This window comes from Cavia porcellus, unplaced genomic scaffold (genome assembly GCF_034190915.1).
Source record: "Cavia porcellus strain 051 isolate PalLab524CR breed Dunkin Hartley unplaced genomic scaffold, mCavPor4.1 scaffold_1, whole genome shotgun sequence".
Lineage (NCBI taxonomy): Eukaryota > Metazoa > Chordata > Mammalia > Rodentia > Caviidae > Cavia > Cavia porcellus.
This window is the reverse complement of record NW_026947484.1, coordinates 221,552,830-221,577,504: the sequence shown is the minus strand read 5'-3', so window position 1 is coordinate 221,577,504 and position 24,675 is coordinate 221,552,830. Positions and strand designations below refer to the sequence as shown.

The following is a 24,675-nucleotide window of genomic DNA, read 5'->3' as shown; positions in this document are numbered from 1 at the left end:
CAATTAACAGTCACAAATGTCCTTGTTTAAGACATTAAAAACAAAGTTCTTTATAGAAATTCATTATTTTCCTGATTGTCTATGACTCTTGAGCCTCCACAGATTCATCTAAGAAGCATTTGGGAGATGTGAAAGTTGAGTGCAGGATAGAGGGAAACTTACAGGGCTAGCTCATCGGAACCTGGGCTCTAGATGCAGTTAGATACATCAAGTACTTTTCTAGGAAAACAGACAAGAGAAGAAGAAAAATACTTGGATAGAAATTTTTGTTTTCATTAATTCTAGTATTGCTGCTATAAAGAGTGTGAACCCTATAAAGCTGAGACTTGTTTTTAAATCCTCAAATGATATTAAATGAAAATGGTGGAATTAACTTTGGTATCAGATTAACTGATAAGGATATAAATCAGTTCTGTGATTTCCTAACAATGGATTCTATTTTCTATTTTCTTCATAGGTTTATAGTCCTTTAATGCCCACATCTATTAATCATGGCTTCGGCTTCAGCTGATCAAAATTCATTGAGTGTGGACATAAGTCATTTTGCTCAGTGACATGCAGAAGCAGATTCTTTTTATGAACTACTTATTTATTGAGATCCTTGATCTGTTAGTGTCAAGGTAAAGTAGAGTGGTCAGAAGTTTAATCTAGTGAGTTTTTGATAAGTAAATGAAGCCATTTCCAGACAATAAAATATCTATCCATGTTCTCCCTGTATCCCATGATCTGTATCAGACCCTATAAATAGACAAGGTCAAAGCTTAGCTTTGAGACTCAAGAAGTTCACAGATGTAAGTTTGATAACAAGTGACCCATATCCTAACAGAATTGTCTTTAAGGTCCTGCCAAAGAAGTGATGACACAGAGTAAAAAATGTTGAGGAGGTATGCGGGGCTGAGTCGGGGAGGATGGATGTTTTTGGAAGAAGAGCTTGTACTTCAGTTCAGACAGATGACACCCTATGCAGAAGAACAGAGCCAGTCCCCCCAGACTATGGAAAAGACCTAGAAGAATGAGATGGGACAAGTCTTGGCAAGTCAGCCACCCCATAAGAATAGCATGTCATGCCAAGAGTTTTAACTTCCTTCTACAGTAGGAGATATTAGATTTGGAGCAGTATATAATCATAATCATAGTCAATCATAACTTATGCCTACAGATTCCTCTGGAAACAGTGGGGAGAATAAATGGAGAAGATAAGACTCAAAGCAATGGAACAAGGCAGGACTTTATACAATTGCCCAAACAAGTAATCATGTTATGTGAATATGGAATATTATTCAGTCATAAAAATAAATAAAGTACTTGCTCATGCCACAACATGAATGAACCAAAAACTACTATGCACAATGAAAGAAGCTATTATGATCTGTGTCTGGATGTCCCCCCAGAGCCTCATGCAGTCATGTGGGCAGGCTTCTAGAATTTGTGATTGATTCATGGTTCAATGCTAGGATTATGGTATGAGTGCTAAGCTGGGTAGCCTACATACAGGATAAAGCATAGAAAGAGTTTTCTCTCTGCAATCCTCCCTTTTTCTCTTGTTGCTTTTTGTCTTCTGATCACCATGAACTGTTGCCCTCTGCCATGTGCCACTATCTTGGAGCCAGCCAAATATGAACTGAAATCTCCACAAACTGTGAGCTAAATATTTTATTCCTTCATTTTGGGAGTGAGATAGTTTGTCTCAGCAATGAGAGAAAAGTAACTAACACAGAAGCCAATCACCAAGGCCATTTAATATATGATTTCAACTGTATGAAATGGTCAGAATTGCAAAATCTATAGAGGCAGAAAAATGGTTAAGGATTCTATTTCTTTCTGGAGTATAAAAACTGTCTTAGAATTGTGATAATAGATGCATAACTCTAAGAACCAATGAGTTATACTCTTTGAATTGATGGAATTTATGGTACATGAATTATACCTCAATACAGAATATTTCTTAAGAAAAAAAGAAATGATGAAGCCAGAGAAAGAGAGGTGTCAGTGCTCTGATGTGTGTGGATGGAATTCCCATAGAGCAGAATAGATGCTGGGCGTTCAGATAGATGACAGGCTTGTTTCTGAAGTTTAGTTTGTGTTTGCTGCAAAGCTATGTTAGTCAGCTCAGATTCCCATAATAGAAGACCATAGATTCAGTGGCTTAAACAGGAATGGATTTCTTATAGTTCTAGAGGCTAGAAAATCCAAAGTCAAGGTGCTTGCAGATTCGGTTTCTGGTGAGGCCCCTACTCCTGATTGCCTGTCTGTGTCCTCATGAGGGGTGGCAGGGGGTTGGGGAGGATTGTTCTGCTCCCCCTTCCTCTTTGTGTGTGTGTGTGTGTGTGTGTGTGTCCCTTTCCTCTTCTGATAAGGACACTAATCCCATCAGAGGAGTTCACTCCCAGCACCTCATCCAAATCTAGTTGCATCACTAAGGCCCATTTTCAAAAACCATAGTGTTGAGGTTTAGGGTTTTAACATGTTAATTTTGGGAAAACAAAAATTTCAATCTATAATGTGAATAACAAGACTGTAATACATAAGAGCTAAAAGAACTTACAAGATCAAGTCTAATGATAAGAATTTGTCATACAGTGTGTCCTTAAAAGTACAGAAGTGAATAAAATAAGCTTTTCTACCCCACTTAGGGGTGGAAGAGGTTTGGGATTCAACCACTAGCAAAAGTCAGAGCAAGAACACAGTGAAGAGGCCATGTAAGGGGGGATAAAGAAACTGTCCACAAAGAGGTAAATACCCTAAAGGATAGCGGGTCTAGTTTTAAAAAACTGCAGTTGGCAGCACCTCTAAACACACTTTGCTAAATCAGGGAAAGTGATATCCAAGGGGCCCACGCTGGACTCAAAGGTTACTGCTGCACACTGACAGCTCCCCCAGCTGGACACTGGCCGCTGGCCTCTGGGCTTCCAAGAACTGCAGGGATCTCTGCTCTTTGTTTGCCAGTCCAGGGCTGGGAGCTTCACACTGTATTCACTGTGTGCATCACTCTCACGATCTGCTAATGAAGTGGTTATTTTAGCTGTCATCATAATTAGAGTTCATTTAGTTCAAGTGCTTTGTAATTAATCTTTTATGCTAATTAATCTTTTTATACATGAATACATCATGAAACGTGAAAACAAAACATTTTTCCTACTAACAAACTAAATTACACATCATCAGCCTAAGAGGAGGGAGGATGGAAAAAGAATACGAATATATCAAACCATCAAAGGCTTCTCTGTATCAAAAAACTGACTCTTGTATCTGCATTAAAATTTGCTCTTAGAAAATAGGAAAAACACACTTACTTAAACCATATATTTGCTTGTTTTTCTCTTCTCAACTAGATTGTGGTGCAAAATGAAGTTAGAGAAGGAAGAAATGAGGGAGGAAGGGAAGAAGAAGGAATCTTTCAATATGCTTTTTTATATCCATTAAGGATTTATTTATTTATTTATTTATTGTCTTTTTCCTTTTTATCGGTACCGGGGATCGAACTCACAACTGCCTGCTAGCAAGGCAGGCGCTTATGCCGCTGAGCTAAATCCCCAGCCCCTAAAATGCTTAGAATTGTGTCTTGTACAATAATAGTAAATACTATTAGGGTTACAGTTTTGATTATTATTGATATTCTTGAGACCAGAGACACAAAAAGTCAGAGCTTCTCAGGTAAGTTGCAGAGTCCAACGCCTGACACCCTGCGACCATGCCAGGCACAACTGGGACTGTGGCACACAGCCCATGCGCTCAGTGAACGTGCCAGGAACTAAGTGGCACTGAACGCTCAGTGTGCTCCATGATCAAAGTGCTGGGAAAGAGTCTCAGTCAACCCTCACCTGGGTGAGAACCAGGAGTGGGGCCTAAAAGGTTAGAGACCCTTTGGGCTAGGTAACCTCTGGCTCAGGGATACAGCAGAGACCATGCTGGTCATTCGTGTTGTGCTGGGTCACAAAGTGACATGAGTCTGGATTTCCATTAAGAACACTGTTAAGGCTTCCCCCTAAAACTATGGGTTAGTTAATCCCCCATGCAGCATTGTTAAGATGTGAACATCAGAAAGGTGAGTAAACCTGGGCTCTGCCCCTCACACTGATCTTAAAAGGATTTGAGGCTGCAGTTACCCCCTGTGCAAGTTCTGACCCTCTCACCCCTCTACCTCCTCTATAAAATAGTGCAGTACAAAGGCCCTCCTCCGATGCTGTGACCGATGCTGTGATATTAAATTTCTCAGCCTCTAGAGCTATGAGAAATACATTTCTCTTTTTTCCCCTAGATTACCCAGTCTGTAATATTGTGTTACAGTGACCCAAACCAGACTAAGATAGATTCCTAGGAGGAGAATCATTGGGACAATGATCACAAACATTTTTGGTTTCATGGGACAGCTTGCCAAATTGATTTCAGAAAAGGTCATACTTTTCCGAAATTTCCACTGATTGCTATGAGCTGCACGTAAGGATGCTGGTCTTTATTCCACCTGGTATTGAATATTTTTGCCTTGGTCTACCTTTTCTATTTGGCAGTTCTAACAAGATTTTCTTATAAGTATTCATATATCTTAGGAATATTCACCCTTTATCCCAGCTATTATGTTACGTTCTCTGCCTTGATCATTTGCTTTTTAATTTCTTCATAGGTTAATGTGGGCTTCTTTTTTAAATGCATATTATAGTTTTAATGCTAATGTTGCTTAACCTATTGATCTTTTCTTTTGTGATTTCTTTCATGGCTTTTATGCCATTTCAGTCATGTCCACTCCCAGACTTTGTCCTTCTAAACAGAAGCTCCATTCATTGCCCTGCTGGTGGGAACTCGGGTCCACCGTCCTCCCACAGCATCACCACCAGCTGCGGCCGTCTCCACCAGATGCAGAGGCCACCTGTGGGCATACTTCCCCAGATGCGAAGTTGCCTTTTTCTTTAACATTAAGACTAAAACATTATAACAAATATGTTCATCTGTGTGGCCTGAGCTTTGTTCAATACTGGAATTTGAATCCCTTCTCTAAAGAGATCCGCATCCTTCTTGATACCTTTTAAAATGCTTTCCAAACCCTTCACATATGAACATGACACAGAATTTGTCCCCAGATACAGCCATCACAGTCTGTTCCTCCCCAGCAAGTCCTGAATTCCATTTGTTTCTGAGTCACACTGATTTATAGAATCATTGGCCACTGGAAAACTTCAAAATTTTCTGTGTACCCACCTCTTCTCCATAGCAGCAATAAATAAGAAGGAAATCTAATTGCTGAACACTCCAATCTTATCCAGAAAAAGGCATTTGATATTTATAGTTAATAATAATATACATAAAAATTTATAGATATTATCTACATAGTAATAATATACATAAGATGTTTTTATCAGTTTTATCTGATTTGATGTTTAAAGGGGTCGAGCAAACTAATTTTCTCATTTTACAAATTAAGAAACTGAGAAAGTGCCAAAATATATGAATAAAGGTCTCATACAAATTTAATATTGTTTCTACCTAATTTGTTTCCCATTTCTAATTTTCCATTCACAACACTGTTTTCCTTTGTAAACTGTTTATTTTTATGTTGAAATAATTTCAGATTACAAAAAGAATGTAAACATAATACGAAGAATTTCTGTTTAGTATTCACCCAGCCTCTCCAGATAGTAGCATTTCATACAACTGTAACACAATTATCAAAACCAGAAAGTTAACCTTTACTCACCACCAATATCTAATCCATGGACCTTATTTATATGTCACCAGTTTTTCACTAATGTCCCTTTTCTGATTCAAAATCAAATCTAAAATTGCATATACTTGTCTATCTTCTCAGTCTGCCTTAATCTGCAACAATTTCTTTGTCCTTCATAACACTGACAGGCTTTTAAAGTATTAGCCAGTGAACTTACAGACTTTTCCTGTACTTGGAGTTTTCTGATATTTTCTCAGCATTAAAATCAGTTAACGCCGGGCGTGATGGCACATGCCTGTAATTCCAGCACTCAGGGGACTGAGGCAGCAGGATCACTGCAAGTTTGAGACCAACCTGGGCACAAAATGAGCTAAAGTTCAACCTGACCTGCATAATGAGACCCTGTCTCAAAAAGACTAAATAAATAAAGTCAGTTAAGCATTTGTGAAAAGAATATCACAGAAGTGGTGAGTTCTTCTTAGCACATTGTGCTGTACATAGCATCAACGTGTTGAGTTTCTGATATTGTTAACTGTGGTCGCTTGGCTAAGTGTTATCTTCCAAGTTTCTCCACTACAAAGATACCATTTTTCCTTACTTAACAGAGATCTTTTGCAAAGATATTTTGAGATTAAATGAGTACCCTATTTTTCATCATCTTTCCTGATGGAAAGGGCTCTAGCATTTTCTTATTAACTAAAATAAGGAATTTCAGATCTAAGGTTCATCAATTCTTACTTTCTTAAATGTTTGTATCGACAAAAAGAAATCTAGATTCATCAAGAAAGCATGAGAAAAAAAAAAGACACAATGGCAAACACAGACGCTAATAGAATATGGCAATGTATTAACTGTAAAAATCTTTTTAAAAAAGAATTAGAGCAATCTGACTTTGTGTTTTAAAAATGCAACACTGCCTTATTAGCATATAACAGAATTCAAGTGACATAGTTAAAGTAGCCTAAATTCTTGTCAGGTTTCAGAAGAGAATAAAAATAATAAATAACTTTAATTAAAAATCTACAGCTGTGTATATAGTTTAAAATTTAAAGGGTAACACTAAAAGTTTAAAAAAACAATGTAAATTCAAAAACAACAGAGGCAGTAGAGGGAATATAGGAAACCATTAATCTAACAGAAGACAGAAAAAGAATATAAATGAAGCTAAAGATAGTAAATAAAAGCATGAGTAATGTACATAAATAAAACCAAGTATTTCAAAATCATAATGAATACAGATTAAACGTAATAAAATGCATAAATAAATCGGAATTCCTTTAAAATCCAGTTGAATACAGAAAACTACTATAGTACCTAAAATACATAAAGAACTCAAAAAATTAAGCCTCCCCCAGTAAATGACCCAATAAAAAATGGGAAACCAACATAAATAGACGCCTCAAAGAAAGGAATAAATGGCCAATAAATAGGTGAAAAAATGTTCACCATCGCTGGCTATTAGAGAAATGCAAATTATAGCAACACTGAGATTCCATCTTACTCCAGAAAGAATGGCTACCATCAAGAAGTCAAATAATAATAACCTGGTGAGGCTTTGGGGAAAAAGAAACCTTTCTACACCACTGGAACAACCATTATGGAAGTCAGCATGGAGATTCCTCCAAAAACTAAAACTAAAGTTCCATTCAGCCAGCTGTTCTCCTTCCAGGTATCTACCAGAAAGAGTTAAAGTCATCATATTACATCATACATGCATACTCATGTTTATAGCAGCACAATTATAATAGCTAAATCCCCAATCCTTTGGCCTTGGTCCTTTGGCCAAAGAGAACAGATCAAGAGTGACAATATGCCAGTGATAAGAAACTTCGCATATTTCCCGTTGCCCTCTTGTTATGAGAAGAGCTCCTCTTGTGTAGCTGTTGTCCCTGTTGCATGGACACCACAAGAAACACTTGTAGAGTTTCCCCAGCCAACACCCGGGCCTGCAGGGAGCCATAGGCTGCTCAGCACAGTTTACACCAGCAGAGCCCCAGCTGACCAGTGTTCTGAGAGCCAATCTTTCATCTTAGACTCTGTGTGCTGACTTGGCAAACATAAGCCCTGTAATCTCCAGTCCACCATTTTGGGCCATTGTTTTGTACAAGATACCTCGGTATTTCACTAGCCTGCTAGCTCAGCAGCCCTCTGGAATGCTAGGATCTGTGAGGCAGTCTCCAGTTCCCGGTATCTTCCTTTAGGTCCCTTGATCTCTTTTGTGCTATTGCAATCACAGTGTCATATCTGTGTTTATATTTTGTCATTTTGGCTGAGAATATTGGAACCTCATGTGGTTCTAGCTCGTGTGTTTTAAGGAAGCATTTAGAAGTAATAATCTTTTCAACACTTTTTTAATGACCTAAGGAAGAAGATGAATCCTATTGATCCACCATCTCCTTTCCTACTCTGAGTTTCCTGTTGACTCATACTTAATGTCTATTTAATACAATTTTTATCTCTGATGTGTTCTTAAGAACTTCTTCCTTATAGTTTTAGAAGCTTTGATTAGCAAAATCTTTCTTGGCTACTTATTTCTCTATCCATTTATAAGTTACTCATCTTCCCATTTGGCTTTCTCAAGTTTTGGAAAATTATATTTTTCTTGTAATAATTTCTTTGCTTCTGACAGATCGTAAATTTAACAAAGGCTAATTAGATTGGCGAATTTTTCCCTTCACAATGACACTACACAAAATGTGTCCACTTAGCTGCACTGCTCAGCAGTGTTCAGGAAACTGAAATGCTATCTGATCACTACAAAAAGCTTCTACCAAAGCACAGGGGGGAAAAAGTCTCAAAACAATTGTAGAGAATTCGAGGCAAATCATATTTGTATGAAAAATTGATGGAGCATCAAAATATCAAATAGCCTGAGACACTTCAGTGAGCTCGTGTTATGAAGGTGTAACTCTCCCATTTTATATCTGCACACAGTAAAACTACCAAGAGTATCTGAAAAGGCTGCCTCGTTATTTAGAGTCTTAAATTGCCAGCCTGCATTATTAACAGTCACATCAAAGCATGGATTTGTGATATGAGGAGCACATTGGTTTCCCCACATTCTGTTTCTGGAGTGAAAAAAAAAAGAGCCTGTATTTTAAAGAACCATCAAGTTCAGTGTTTATGACAACAATAAAAAGTTTTTATAGAGAATGTTCTAAAAGAGATTTGAGTTTCTATACTAGATACAATACCAAACCACGATACTAAGCTTATGTAGTGGCAAACAGTTATCTGGAGAAGAATGCATGCTTTCAAGCAGCCATGGGTGATTTACAGGCAAAACAGAATCTCAAGTAGTAACAGCAGGAAAAATTGAGCATCACAATTTTTATTCTCAACTAGAAATGATCTACTTCAGTTTATGACAACTAGCAAGCTGAAGACTGCTTGCCAGGAAACTGTGATCTTGTGCTACTCTGAAAAGCTAAAGCTTCCTGAAGGCCACAAGCTTGACTGCTGTGGCTGTAGCTGCTGCTGCTGCCAGACCCCGAGCTCCAGCGGTGTGGCTCACACAAGGCTCCAAGACTTGTTCTTGAATGCTTTTTGTTCCTCATAACCCAGCTCCTGTAGGCAACTGTTTCAGGGCGCTTGTATTTCTAACTGATCACTCACCATTTGCCTGTCATGTGTTGTTTCCAAGTGCTAAGAACGCCTTCTTGAATAAAACAGATTAAAGAGTACAAACTGCCTAAACCTATATTTATTTTAGTGGAAGGGGTTGCTGAATTTTAAAAGTCAAGTAGGAAATATTAATAAAGGGTAATAGGTGCTATGGAAAATAAGAGAAGAGGAGGATTGCTTGGGGTTAGGGGGTGTCGTTTAAAACAGGGTGGCCAGGAAAGGCCTCACACAGGAGGCGACTGGACTGCAAAGTTTTGACGGAGGAGAATGCATGCATCACCCAGGGGCCTCTAGGAAGGCTGGGATGGCTTCGGTCTGCGGCAGCTTCTCACTCTGGGCTTCTCCCAGACTGAGCTTATCAAGTCTCAGAGGTAGATTTTGGAACTCAGTGGGGAATATACCCAAAGAGTTTGACGCGTACAAAAGCACACATGTAATTCAATCAAGAACTTCAGGATTTCTTCTAGAATACTCACAGTTATCCACTGCTGGTTACCCCAAAGGCCAGCACATGCCTGCTACGGACCCTAGATTTTCAATTTTGCCAGTCTGATTCAAATAAAAAGATATTGTTTTGTAGGGTTTTTTTTTATTGTTTTGTTGCTGTAAAACACGTAACATAAAACTTGACCTTTGTAATTCATAACATTGTGCAGTTATTACTGTTTCCAAAAATGTTTGTTTACAAATGCCATTGCTTTTAATTTGTATTTTCTTTGAGCATTTCTTCATATGCTTTTCAGTACATTTGTATTTGATTTTTTTTCTTATTCACCATAAGAAAGCAAACTACACTAGTAAAAGAAGACAAGCTCCACATACTAATAGAGTGCTATTGTTTGGATTAAGGCAGCCTCAAATTTGAATCCTAGATCTTGTTTCACTGGTCAGTGACCTCATGAAAGTTACATTCTCTGAGCTTCAGTGCTCTTGTCTATGGAACAGAGATAAGAATTCAGACTCTTCTAGAGTCTTCAAAACATTTAACGAGCTCACATATGTAAAGGACAATCACCATTCCCAGTAAGTAGTATATATCAACTAGCGTTCCTATAATTAATAGTAGTATTATTTCAAGTGAACTTGCTCCAACCTAAATAATGAGACAGCTGACCTTCCTGTAGTGTCAAGATTTGGTAAAAGAAGAAACAGAATTGAAAAACTAATTTCAATGCAGAACCAGAGAGAGAAAAAAAAGAGGTCTGACCGCCCTGCAGCGTAGTGTTAAATAAGGGACAGGCCCCAGGCCAGCACACAAGGGTAGGAGGAGCTCAGAGGGGAAAAGCTTTGCTCCTGAGCTGCAGCAGCGCACGCTCCCAGCAGGAGGGGGAATGGCTCTTTGAACCTTCTGCCCTGCTGGGCAAAAGATGCTCTGCTACTCTGATAGGCATGGGGATCTCAAGGGGCTGCCAGACCCAGTGTGTGGGGGTCTGATTTGTTAAATGCTCAGATATGTGAATGCACATTTACAGTCTGAAGCTCTTCACTTTAACTGTCGACATTAATATATAAAAAACAAACATGGGTCAAATTCACTGATGATGTGAGATACTCATCAGTATTTTTTGAAACATGAGTCGGGCTCTGCTTCCCACTGTTATTACCGTGTGTTCCGTTACCAGCAACAAATACCTTCCATCATTTCATGAAGCCTGCCAGAATGCGGACAGAATTGGAACAAAGAGATAGCATTCACATGTAGGAAAAGCAGATATTTTCAATGCTAAAATGAGAGTCCAGTAGAATAAGCTCTCGGGATTTGCATAGTGTTTTTTTTTTTTTTCTGTAGTTTAATTCAGCTGTTCACTAGTGTTTCAAAAAGAAAGAAAAATGAATTGTCCCTGCTTAAGTAGTTTTTAAAGTATATTAATATTCTTTTTCTTAGCTAACTGCTGTGCTTCTGCTTTTCAGAATACCTAATTGTGGAAATTGCCTACTGAAAAAAAGGTGTGCTTTGAGTTAGAAAAGAATATTTAGAAGTCCTTTCCCAAAAAAAGCAAATGGGAGTGGAAATTTGAAAGAGGACCGCCTAATCCAGCACTAAAACCAGTGTGAGAAGCTCTGTGTGTGTGTGTGTGTGTGTGTGTGTGTGTGTGTGTGTTACAAAATGAGCTTCTCAAAGGGCTGCGAGGTAGATGGAAATGTTTGCTTAGCTCCTCTGAGAAGAGAAAAGGTGCCGGGAACTCTTGTTTCTTCTTTAGAATAATTTGGATGGGATTTGTGATGCAGAAAAGCTTAAAGAAAAACGAATATCCATTCTGTGTGGTGGAAAATTTTTGAAAAAATTTACTTTCTTCAAACAAGGTATGTCTGATGAGTTACTAAGTTATGAATATAGTTACTTTCCATTCATTATTAGAAAAAAATTAAATTTATTTGTCATTAACAAACTAGAATATGTACTTTAACCAAGTAATTAGTCTGTAAATTTTAGTGTCAAGAGAGTTGGGATGGGAGTTGGCAGAAGTTGGCTACTATTATTTATATATTTTTATAAGTAATATAGGTTATATATAAATTATGCTAAAATATTAATATTTAGACATTTGGCACTGTTTCTGTAAGCCAACAAAATATGGTTAAATTAAGTAGAAAAGTATAACATTTGTGTAAAACTTTAAAGTGATTTGCATCTTTCTTGCCTTTTTTGTATTTTGCTTCCTATATGGACTGCAATAGCAACGAAGCAAGTTGTAATATTGTATGAAAAGCAGTATCAGAAATGGGCACAAGGATGCTAAATTAAAAGAGAAAGCTTTGAATCTGAATCTCCACGTCTGTCTATTCAGGCAGATCGCAGTGGAACGTGGCTAGGTGTCCAATTCCAGGTCGTGTCCACACTAGCAGAGTTTTCTTGGGCTGAACATTTCTGTTACTGATAATTTCCAAGAAGGGGCTGGCATTGCAAAGACCACCATTGTAGGTCAACTTTGTACAGGAAGACAGGATACAACAATCTCTTTTAAGCATAATTTGTGTCAAACCAGTATAAACATGAAATAAACGCCTCAAGCACAGGTTAATCAGACAGGATAAGAATGAATAATCAGACATAATCCTTTGCTCCAAACAACCCACAGCATCTTTACCATCCCCAAACCAGGGATGGAATCCAACATTTTCTTGGGGTTTATTGTAAAAATAAAACCAGGCATCTTGGCCACGGTGGTTGTCCAAAAATGTGTCCGTTAAGAAAATAGTATTTTGCCATTACGTTGTGTTGCAATAAATTTGGAAGTTTTGGTGGTAAATTTCTGAGGTTGTTTTTCCCTTGGTTTCTTGAAAGATGGAATGCCCTACAGTAAGCCAGGATCAAACAATGTTTGTTTGTGTTGTGCTCTGTGTGTATGTGTTAGCTCCAAGGAGGTGCTAACCCACTAGGAGAACTGCGAGTGCCCATCTTTTATTTACTGAATTAAAATGCCCTCTTGTGAAAGGGCTTTATCCAAAGAACTGCAAGGCTACTCAGAGTGCACTTGAATTGCAATATGCTGATTTTCCAGACTATATTCTTTTAAATATCCCCCATGTTCCATCACTGAAAGAGAAGTAATTTAAGAATGTTGGAAATGCTTAATGTTTCTCTCAAACTAGTTTTTGTATAGAATTTAGAAGATCTAATTCTCTTCGCCACCAAGTTACTGATCACAGAAAGAAAATGTTCTTTCAGGGAAACTGCTGCAGGTTTGAGAATGGTTTATGAAAAGCATGATGAGAACAAAAATGCTTGTGCTGCTCTTGGCTGTAATTCCTGTAAGAGACGCATCAAGTACAGGAGAGCAGTGTGGCTCAAAGCAGGCTGCCAAGCCAGGATTCCTAAATTACAGGAGGAGTTCTGCTACTACCTCTCGGTGCTACCTTGCGAAAGATGTGGGACATGTCCTCAGTCTTACTGGCCTCTTTGAAAGCCAGAAACAGCCATGTCTGCTCACCCTCCCTCCTAAGCTCATCATGAGAGTCAGTATTGATTCTGCGCTCCAACCAGCTATGGAACTGCAAACATTTACATAGAAATGCTTTTCCTCATATATTCAAAACAAGATTATGCTGGGAGGGTTCACTGGTCTTGTAATGAGTATGTCATGTCCTCTAGGATGCTGCCGTTGTTGTGCTCGTAAATGCAAGTTCTCTTCCCCTGCTCTTGCTTGGTTGGAGGTACCGGCAGCCAGTACAGGATGAACACACGATTCTGTGTGACTCAGTGTTTGTGCGTCTCCATTTCCTGTCTATGAAATGAAGAAATCGGACAAGTTAGCTTCTAATTCCTATCCCAAACTGCAATTCTGTGCTCATCTCTACTCCAGTGTCAAGATCAGTTAAGCTAATTTTATCCTTGAGGTTGTGAAATGAAGTATTCAAACAAGCTTATAGAACCTATGGTGCATTTTATAGATGTATGTTTACCTAAGTAAGGACTGTAAGGTATACAAAAATGAAATTTGATGCAATATTCTTCACAAAACAAAGATTACAGTGTGTGTGTGGGTGTGTATGTGAGAGAGACATATATATCTATAATGGGGACAGTGTGATCTAAGTTGTACAACAGATATTGTTCAATTTTTGTTGGTTTCCTTGACTGCAATATTTGTTAGAAAATATTTTCTATGTGAACAAAGAAACCAGATTTGCTGTGAAATTATTCATTTGTAGTCATCTTCAAGCTTATTGACATTAGCTCTCTGGCTCTGGTAAACAAACAGACTCATAAATTTCTATTACATTAGTATAATGATTAGAAAGTAGCTGTCATTTATTCAATCAGAAGGTCTGAATAAATCAATTACTTAGCAAAGATAAACAAAAGAGGCGACTTCTGTGCTGGCTGTAATCTGAGAATGCCCACGGTTCCCTCAGTGCCTTAAACTGTCTCCCAGCGGGGTTGCAGGAGACAGTAAAACTCCAGGCTTCCTGCACGCAGCCTGAGAGCAAGAGAAAGTCCTGAGGAAAGAGCAGCTTCCATTCTTGCAGAAAATGGGTCAAGAGAGGAGTAAGATGCCAGGCGGAGTCCAGATAAGAATCAGAAAGGATTATCTGGGAGTGCTGGCTATTAAATTTTTAATTAAAAAAGGACACACAAATAAATGCGAGTCAGTTTGGGATCTCCTGGGTGAGCTCGGGTTTGCAGATAAGACGGTGAAGGGCCAAGAGGCAGGAAAACCCATGCACGCCCAGAGTCACGTGTCTGCAATAAAGCAAAGGCTATTTCTGTTCTGTTTGTGACATCTTCCATGGTTACAGCTTCTGTTTAAAAAAAAAAAAGTCAGTTGTGGATGCAGGTTTTAGAATTTTTTAGTTTTTAAACAGCTAGAAAGTTTTCTACTGTAACAGGCTGCATATCTTACAGAAACCCTTAGAGAGACTGTAGAACACCCCAGGCTATCTGGGAAGCTCACAGAGCAGGCACCAGACGATGCCACCTATAAAACCCACACATTTCGTGGAAATCTACAAAGGGCAAATCCTGTCCAGCACATGTGACTCAGCAGATGTACAGTGCCACACTATGGACCTTGTGGCCTGAGGGACAAAGGTGACCTGAGATACTGGCTGCCAAAGCCCTTTCCTGATAAAATCTGCAAGCCAGTTTTGCAATGCAAAAGTATGCATTTGCTTTGGATTCAACTGAAAGAATTCTTTATGCTTGTGTTTTGTTCTAACTCTTTCTCTCCCATATATATATATATATTTCATAATTTTTTATTAGAGTTCTCTAAGTATATTAGTCAGTTGGGGCAACCTTAACAAAGTGCCATAAAATGGATTCTTTAAATAATAAATATTTATTTTTCCCTATTCTGCAAGCTGGGAAGTTTGAAATAAAAGCACTGCAAGATTTGAATTTGTTAAGAGCCCACCGTCCAGTCCATGGATAGCTGTCTTCCTGATGTGTTCTCACGTGACAGAAAGAGAATGAAAAATTAGCCAGTGTCCCATTTCCTCCTCACGACCTAATCAGCTCCTGGAGATCCCACCTTCTAATACAAGCACATTGGGGATTCGGATTTCAAAAAATTTTGGAAGACAAAATCATTCAGACTATAGCAGTTTTCTTCACAAAAGAAGTCCAAGAGTCAAGTCTTGGTGAGCTCTGGACAGCGTCTGATTGAGAGTCAATGGGTTGGGGCTGGGGATTTAGCTCAGTGGCATAAGCGCCTGCCTTGCAAGCAGGCAGTCGTGAGTTCGATCCCTGGTACCCATAAAAAGGAAAAAGACAAAAAAAAAATGCAGTTGTGAGAGTCAATGGGTCGCTTTATCTCAGTTCGGTCCTACACTAGCATTTAAGTGGGCCACATTTTCCAAGATGGTGATGTAGGTGATGATGGCACCAATGACAGTGGTGGTTATAATGATTAATTGCCATCCCAATTATGACAATAATGTTAAGTCTTTTCATATATTAACTCATGTCATGCAACAGCAAACATGTCATGGGGGTTGTGGCTATCTCCAGTAGACACAATTTAAAAACCCAGGCAAGTGAGACGCTAGTTAAGTTGGACAAGTTCGGCTCCTAAGAGACAGAGCTCAGCCTCAAATCTAAGAAGTCTAATTCCAAGCTCATGTTCTCATCCTCCCAGGCAACACTGTCCTGGTTTTCCTCTCACTGCACCAAACTAATCTTTACCAGCCTGGGAAAGCATAGTTTTTGAGGGAAGTCAAATTTCTGAGAAAAGTATTCGTCCTTACAGTAAAGACACCTTGGTAATAATGATGATGGGGCTGCACCATTCCCAGGGAGCAGTTTGCTGGGAAGGGAGGGGTTTTATTCCCGTCATTCTCCCACAGCCTGTTTTAAGAATCGCTTCCCAGGTGTGTGGAGAAGTGACTTGGCAGGGGGGAGGCTGGGAACCAACTCCATCTTGGAGGCTACCGAGTATCTGTCTCTAAGCATTTCCTTTACCTTCACTCAAGGTTTGGGGTTGCATTCACAGTTTGTCACAGAAAGAATCACATTTCCTAAGACTCAAACTCCAGAAAATCGCTTTCTCCCACAAACCTCCAGTAAAAATTTCTCAAATTCTTTTCCTCATTGAGTAAAGGCTAAAGCTTTGTGTGGACATGTAGTAAACATTCCTAAGAATTGCCTTCAGGCTATTGTGAGAAGAAATTCTCTTTCTACATTTTTGTTCTTCTCAGATTGTCTGTTGCTGGAGGTGGGGGACTCTACACAGATTTAAAGAGATCAGATCACTGGCATCTTAATGCTAGGTCAATTCATTTCTCTGGATTCCTTTGTACCCCGGACAGAGAAAATACGCTTTGAACATAACGGCCCAAGTTGGCTTGCCCAGACTAGCTTTGCTTACACGCTATAGTGAGTAAATCTGAACTCCAAAATGTGAAAGGAGTTTGGAAAACAGAGAGAATAGTAGCAATCACAAACATTTATTGGGCCACTCTCGTGTGCCTTTACTAGTCTATGTGTTTGGGAAGAAGAGGGAACAAAATAATTTCCATTTTCCCAGAGCTGCCAGTCTGGGGGCACACACTGGAAAGCACGTACAAGCAACTGGGTGGTGGGATGGGTTTTCAAAATAGGATAAAGGGCTACAGAACGAAGTGAGATGAGAGATACTAGAAGAAGCCAGAGAGCAACCTATGAGTCCTAGGAGGGAAAGCAACCTAGGCAGGGAAAGGGCCATGGCCAAAACCCTACCCAGGTCAGAGCTTGGAAGGCCAGGCAGTGCCAAGCTGAATGAGAATGGGTAAGACCCAGGGTGCACTTGGGCAGAGCAGACATTGAGCCCCCTCTTTCCAATCATAGGCACCCCGGTACTTCTTCCTGCCCCTCACATGTTCTCTATAGAGCAACCTTTGCCTCTGCCCAGGATGAAACAGGACTAGATTCCTTAATATTTCAGACCATGTTCAGTGTTTCTAAAAAGATCATGGTCATAGTCCATCCTTGAGTTTCCACCCCAAGTACATGTATGTAATACTAGATAATCCTGAAAAGTGATGAAGGACAGTGTTTCACCACACACACATGTACACATTATCTGGCTGCTTTTCTCTCGTTGCTGGGACAAAACACCTGCCAACCAGAGTGAAGGAAAGAAATGCTTATTTAGCTCCCTGTTTGTGGAGGTTTTAGTCTGTAATCAGCTGGCTCCAAGGCAGTATGGCATGGTACAGGATCAGTACTTCAAGGCAGCAGCCAGAGCAAAAGGGGGAAGAGCAAGCCTCTTTTTATGTCTTATATCAACACAGGCCATCACCTACAGGTGTAGCACTCACAATATCTCTGTCCCTTCCTCCTGCACAGGATGAGGATATTTACAAAGTAAGGATCCTGACTCCCTGCTGAGTCTCTTTCTCTCGTTAAACTTCTAAATTTCTCAAGTTAACACTGTGCATCGACCATAACAGCATCCAGGTTTATTCTTTGCTGAGGGAATTCTGTCTTCACCTTCCCTTCTCTTCCCTTTGGCTGCTAACAATGTCTCTTTGTGACACTAAAAAAATATATGCATATGTGTGGATGCAGGTGGACAAGGAGTGACAGAAAGCCTTTCTAGGTGGGCACTTTTACACCCTGGTATCCAGGTTCCCTGGACTGGGCAGCATTGACAGCTGTTTTCGTGTTCCCATAGGACCCTGCTATGCCTTTGGGGCCCTCCTTACCTGTAGTTCCTTGGATGCTATTGAATAAATCTGCCCTAGCTTGGAGTTTGTAGTTCCTTCTTTAACCCTAAGCAGTGACCTGTGTCCTCAGCTTTCTGCTTCCCAGTGCTCCATGCTCCTGACTTGAAGCATCTAAAGCCACCCCAGGTGGACTCTGTCCCTTACACTCTGGCCATCTTCCGGTAGATGCCTGAATCACAAGTCTCACGCCAGGCCACCACATCCTAAGACAGAGGATACATCCATTCATGCAGTTCCAGTCGGTTTCTTGGGCATCCAAGCTAGGTACCAAAGGAGGTAACAGGGACCGGGATCCCCAGCTACTACTTCCCCAGGCTGTGCAAGAGATTGTAGATCCCAGGAGAGGGCCATAAAGAATGAAGAGCAAGAAAGTCTCTAGGGAAAGTTGTTGGTATTTTCATTCTTTCCTCCCGGTGGGGAGCAGGTATACCCCACTTCATGCAAAAGGGGGAGGAGCTTCAAGGAGACTACCTTGGAAGGTAGAAGTTGTTGGCATCTGTTGCCTTGAGGCTTTAACTGAAGCCCTATTCCAATGCACAGTCAATGTCAGTGCACTCCAATGCTTATTTAAAACGGTGTGTTACACCAGATTAAACTTTAAAATATGGTTGTATGTCATCCTAATATTTGTAAGGGAGAATGAGGTGAGCTCAGACCTCCATATGACCCTTTTAAAAAAATCTGACCTTCAACTAAAACAATTTTATTTAAAAAATATATACATTTTACAGCCTGCAACTTAATTATGTTAGCCAAATACTTCAAAAGTCCTATGTAAATGCACCAAGGTAAAAAAAGAAGCTAGACCTATCTCGCAGCATGTGAACATAAAGTATTGAATGATGCTAAGTCTGATATCTGAGCTAGAACTGGTTGGGCTACATATTCATCCTATGACCTTGGACAGCTCATTAAAATTCTCTGAGTCTCAATTTTCTGCTTTAAAAAACTGGGCATAAAAGTACTTTTTTGATAGGATTATCATGATAATTAAATAAGATCACATGCATGCAGTGTATACCATGGAGGGAATGTTCAGTAAACAATGGTTGTTATTGGAGTGGGCTCTAAACTTCTAAAGCTTTCCATGAAAAGCCTGACCTGCTGGTGTACACCGGTAGTCTTAGCCCCTCAGGGAGCAGAGGCAAGAGGGTGGCTTAAGCTCACAAATTCAAGGCCCACCTGGGCAACATAGTGAGACTCTGTTCCAAAGCAAAGCAAAGAGGCCAGCACATGATGGCACATGTCTGTAATCCCAGTACTGGGGACGCTGAGCCAGAAGGATTGCAAGCTCAAGCCCAAACAACTTAATGATTTAGCAAGACATCACCTCAAAATAAAAAATAAAAAAGAGCTTGGAATGTAGCTCAGTGCAAAGAACTGAGTTCAATCCCTAGCATTGGGTCAGGGGATGGAGGAGGGGAAAAAGAAAATAAAAATAATAAGAACAAGAAAGCTTTCCAAGAAGAGCGAAGAGACCAAACCCACCTCCTATCACAGGACACATACAGCTGGTCCAAAATCCTCAGAGGGATAAGCAGAGAATTCTGAAGCTCCTTCAGGGCCAAGATGGTCCCGAGGGGGCTCTGGAGAATGAGGCTGGAGGTTCCTTTGGAGAGGTTGGTTTCTTGCTTCTAAATGACTCTGTTTCTCCTGGTCCCTGGCAACTTCCAGGACTTAATTCTCCCCAGTCTCAGTTCTCCAGCTGCAGCGAGTCCGCCATGCTCCTCCACACCCTCCACTTCCCCCACACCTCTGGCTGCTGGCACTTACACTGTGCTTTGACCTCAGCCCCATGCCCGTCTCTCAGCCACCGAGGTGAACCCATGCTTTACCAAGAGACAGATGAAAAGACATAGGTTCTACACACACCCTCCTCTTTCTATCTGAGTTGTAAAGGTAGGCCAGGCCTGAAAAGGCATTTTCTGTGCCTCAGATTTGAAGACAGACCAAAAAGCACAGAGTATGTGTGCCAGTCAAGGCCCCAGGGATTGCACATTCGAACTGAAACAGATACCTAGCTCCAGATTCACAGTACAAGGCCCTTGGCGATCATAAACATCAAAGCCCTGGAGGGAGAACTTGCTGGAAGGAGGCAAAGCTAATCATGGTGTCAAATACATTAGGTAGAGAAGTTTCTGATGAGAGGAATTCATTTTCGAAAGCTCCCTAGGAATCTTTGAAACCATGCAGTTTCCAGAGTAACCCAGAGGAGCAATTCCAGGGCACCTTGTCTTCTTTGAGGTCCTCACCCCCTTCCCAAATTTGGTGCTCTTTATGCCCCTTGCATTACCCAGGATGAATAACTCTTGGGAGGAGTTCTGTAGAGCTCATTTGGGGGCAGCTTGCAAACCGGTATTTTTCCCCACTGGCAATATAAGATCTAAACTACCACTTGGGAAATCTAATTACTGTTTGCAGTCTCCCTAGAAATCACTATTGGTTGAAGTCTTTGTGGATGTGGTAAGCATTACCATATGTCAGGTTCTTAATGAGGTACAAAATGATGGTCTGAAACACACACACCAAAAAAGCTTTTCTCTTTTTAGTTCTCCAACATATAGTGACATGCCACATAGATCAATGACATGGGCACATAGCCGCCATCGGACATGCACATGTGAGCACTTTGGTCTATCCACTGCCCATGAGAGAGCATCGTTACTGTAGGAATTTTTTAAACTATAACTAGAATCAATAATGAGCCAAGAGAAAGAAATGAATTCATGAGTAGTTCATGTCCTAGTCATCCAAAAAGTACAAATGACATTTATGGGTAGTTCCTAGCTTGGAACATCAGTAAGCATAACATTCTCATAAACACACTGAAAAACAAACATTCTCACAAATCAGAGTATTTCAATCTGGGCTTCAGGCACATGGGAGTGGACGATTCTTTGTTTCGAGGGGCTGCCCTGTGCTCTAGAAGGCTTGACCATCTCCTTGGCCTCTTTACAACAAGCTCCAGGAGCACTGGTTTCGCTACTCCTGGCCAAATGGTGACAAACCAAAGTGTCTTCAACACTGCGAAATGTCCCCTGGTTGGGAGCTACTGTCGTAAACATGTGAGGAAAGTGCACAGCAACATTCTGACAGAATCCTTTCCAGGCCACCCACACCCTTTGTTACTCCCAGCACAAGCCAGGCATTCCCAGGGGCTGCACCTCTCCCAGGCTCTTCCCGGAGCCTGGCTTCAGACTTCCACGCAGCCTTTCTGGGGCCCACCCCTCTTTGATGCTACCAAAGACAGCCACATGCATCCTTTGTTTTGATTTTACCACTCATCATTTCAGGGAAATAGGACATCACAGAAACAACAAACATGAAAAGGGTCTTAATCAAAGCTGCAAAAAATAGAAATGAATTCAAACTGGCTCGAGTCAAAGAATCCAGAAACATTTACGTCATACCCCTGAGACTGAGTCCAGCTGGACCTCCTTCAGACCGGAAGTGGGTCCTGGGAAGCATCCAGGGAGGAAGGCGTAGCCCTTCCTGGCCCTCCCGGGGCCTGCACACTGCTTCCCCGCCCCTCTCTGTCCTCATCCTGTGCATCTTATTCAGGGATGCACAGCATCTGTGGCTCGGCACTCATGGATCCAAGGCTTCCAGAAGTCCCAGGGGAGATCCCAGTTGATCTGAGGGTCCTTCCTTGTTAGATGATAAGCTTTAGGCCAGCTGAGGCACCTACATTTGAACACACCTTCTCTGCCTCTGACTGTATTTGAGCTGTCACTTCAGGAATCTTGTCAGATTGAAGTCATAAATGTAGCCAGGCTTTTAAAAAAGTAAGACATACTCTACAAATAAGAGTGGAATTTTTATTTCATAATAATGTGCTATGATTTGGAAGGGATAGTAACACTCATGTAAGAAGTTTGATGTAACAGAAAAGGGAGATATGTGTGATCTCAGGCGAGTCATTTCACTACTCTGAATTCTAGGAATAATACTGTTAATTTTACCTCCCCAAGGAGTGCTTAGGTGGTTTCAATAAGAAACACTGGGGTTGAGAAAATGCTCTTCAGACTCTATTAAATACCTGTATTATTAGAATCTTCTTTAAAGTCTCTCTATAGACAGGTATCATGGATGAGTTAACAGAAATAATCTCCCAGCTGCAAGCTAATCATAAAGGAAATTTTTCATGCCACATAACAGATAGCCCAGAAGTGAGTCTGGCCTTGAGGCACAAGACAGCAAGAGCTCTTCCTCCACTGCTTTATGATTTTCTTGTTGTGATAGCTTTATCTTCAGCCTGATTTTCCTCATGGTCATAATATAGCTGCACACTTACCTGAAACAATTTGCTTCCTTGTTTATTTCCAATAAGAGAGGCTGTCTCTCATAGGAAAACATAGGATTACAATCTTCTTCATCTGTCTGGTATATTTCAGGACGTAACCCACCTAAACTAGGAACTGTACAAGCTGAGTACCTCTTACCCAAAGTGCTTGAGACAGGCAGTGTTTCTGACTTCAAATTTTATTAGATTTTGGACTGTTTGCATACATATAATATATCTTAGGAATGGGATCCAAGCCTAACCACAGGACTCATTTGTGTAATGGAAATGCACCCACAAGGCCTAAAGGTTATCTTGTACAATGTTTCTAATAATGATGTGCACAAGACAAAATTTCTTGGCGTAGAATTTTCTATTCTTGATCAGCACTAGAAAAGTTTTAGGTTTTAGAAAAGAAAAATGCAAAACAAAAGTTTCTGGTTTTGAAGACATTCAGATTTTGAATTTTTCATTAAGGATGATCAACTTGGATTGATCACCTGAACAGGGTTACTGATGGGCTCGAGCCTGAGCAAATTGTAACTACCCTTGGTTAGACTCAGAATGAGGATCTACCCCAAAAGCTGGGAAGGGACAGCTTTGCCAAGTCTCTGGATGCATTTACTTACTTCTCTTACCAAACTGGGGTTCTGTTCAGAAAGAGCAAGAGGGTTGAGAAATGGAGATACTCTGTGTATGCAAAATCAATAAATAGTTCATCATCTGTGTAACCTGTTTTGGGGAGACTTGCACATCTTTGGGCACCACAGACTAAAAAAAGACAAACTTTCCCCTCCTTTCATCCTTTCTGTGTGCATTTCCATACAATTTTAAAAAAGGAAGAACTAGAAAGAAAAGAAAAATCAGAGTGGAGAGAAAAACTATGGTTCATCGTCACAGCCACTGGGAGATTCCAAAAGTGACCTCAAGGTGGCTCCTGGTTCATGGCAACAGGAGACGCAGTGTTTCAGACCTTGCCTGGGGGAACTAGATCCATGTAAAAGCTTTGCACAGATCGAGGCCAGCTGCACACCGCAATGACCCCTGCTGGTGCCAGCCTCTTCTCCCATCCTCATCAGATCGTCCCACATCCACGGACAAGGCGCTGAAGATTTACAGTCAGGCAGAGATGGAGCACGCAAGGCTGCAGATGTGACCTCTCCCCACTCAGAGACGTCTGTCCTCCCGGGATTTCTGGCATTTTGGAAACATAGCACAAGTTCTCATAACTATTAAATGTTTCCAGATGGATACTTGTTCTTTCCACCTCATGGATAAGAGTACAGTTGGGTGCTCCCCCAAGCAGCATCCTAGATCAGACAAACATCAACATGACATAAATCCTACATGTCCACCAGGGTAGATTTTTTCCAAGTGAATGGTGAAGTAGGCCTCTATGGGGCTTATTAAAAATGATGAATGCAAAAATAATCCTTAAGCCTTCCATGTCTCCCTGTTGCCTAAAGGATCAATCTCACATTCTTTAAGCATGACACTCAAGGCCGACCGGCCCTTTCTTCCTCTCTAACACTCTGGTTCCTCTCACTCCTGACTGAGCAACACCCCATCCCTGCAGCAGTTCTGTCCCTGGGTCCTGTCCTTTCCTCTCCAGCCTTTCATTGTTTGCCAACCTGCCAGGGAAATAAATCCAAGTCCCTGCAGTCTGCACACCTGAGGAGATGTGACATCCATCATTCATGTCTTCATGGCCATTTCTTCAGTGGTCCTCAATCCTGACTGCAGTGTGGTCACTTCAAAATAGTATTGAAACCAACGCAGTCCAGTGGATTCAGAGTGCAGACACGTGTTTCACCCTGCAGCAGCGATGGCCAATGTACAATGTACACGGCCTCTGCACTGGGAGTGCTGATTTGAATTCAGCTCCTCTTCTTCCTGGCCTTGGAATCTTCGCAAAGTCCCAAACTTCTGTGTACTTCTGGTTCCTTATCTCAAAATTAAGGCAAGAAGTTGTTTCTGCTATGTCAGGTGGTTGTGAGCATTAAACAAGATAATATGTTACTAACAATATACACTATGCTCAATAAATGTTAGTTATGATAAATGCATGTCAGTCTCCTAGAAAACCATAGGCCAGTGTAACAGTTGATACATTGTGTCAACTTTAGAAATTCAACTAAGTAACTCCCTACTTCTACATCCTATGGTGTAGAGGACATGCCCTAAGGTAGCTGTTTGCGCTCTAGGAATTTGTAATGGTTGATTCATTGTGTCAACTTGAGGAGTTTAACAGTTTAACAAAGTAACTCAGCAGGGGGCCAGGGTCCCTGCTTTGTAAACATCCTGAGCCTGTGCAAGAGGAGGGCATGGAGAGGGTGTGAGTGCCACACCCACGCTAGGGCAGATAAAGTGCTTATGGTATAAGGGCAGAAGAAAGGCTTGCTCCTCCCTTTTGTTCTTGTTTGGCTGTCTCCCACTGCCATGAATGTTGCCCCTCTGCCAC

The 24,675-nt window shown here is 40.7% G+C and overlaps 1 protein-coding gene across 1 annotated transcript in view; it reads left to right on the top strand.

The window, feature by feature from the left end:
- The first annotated feature begins 11,360 nt into the window (after positions 1-11,360).
- The window catches only part of Vit (vitrin), a 114,385-nt gene continuing 101,070 nt past the window's right edge, over positions 11,361-24,675 (top strand). Inside the window, exon 1 of the mRNA XM_013155699.3 lies at positions 11,361-11,587. The gene's annotated coding sequence lies outside the window, so the exon portion shown is untranslated. The remainder of the gene's footprint in view (positions 11,588-24,675) is intronic.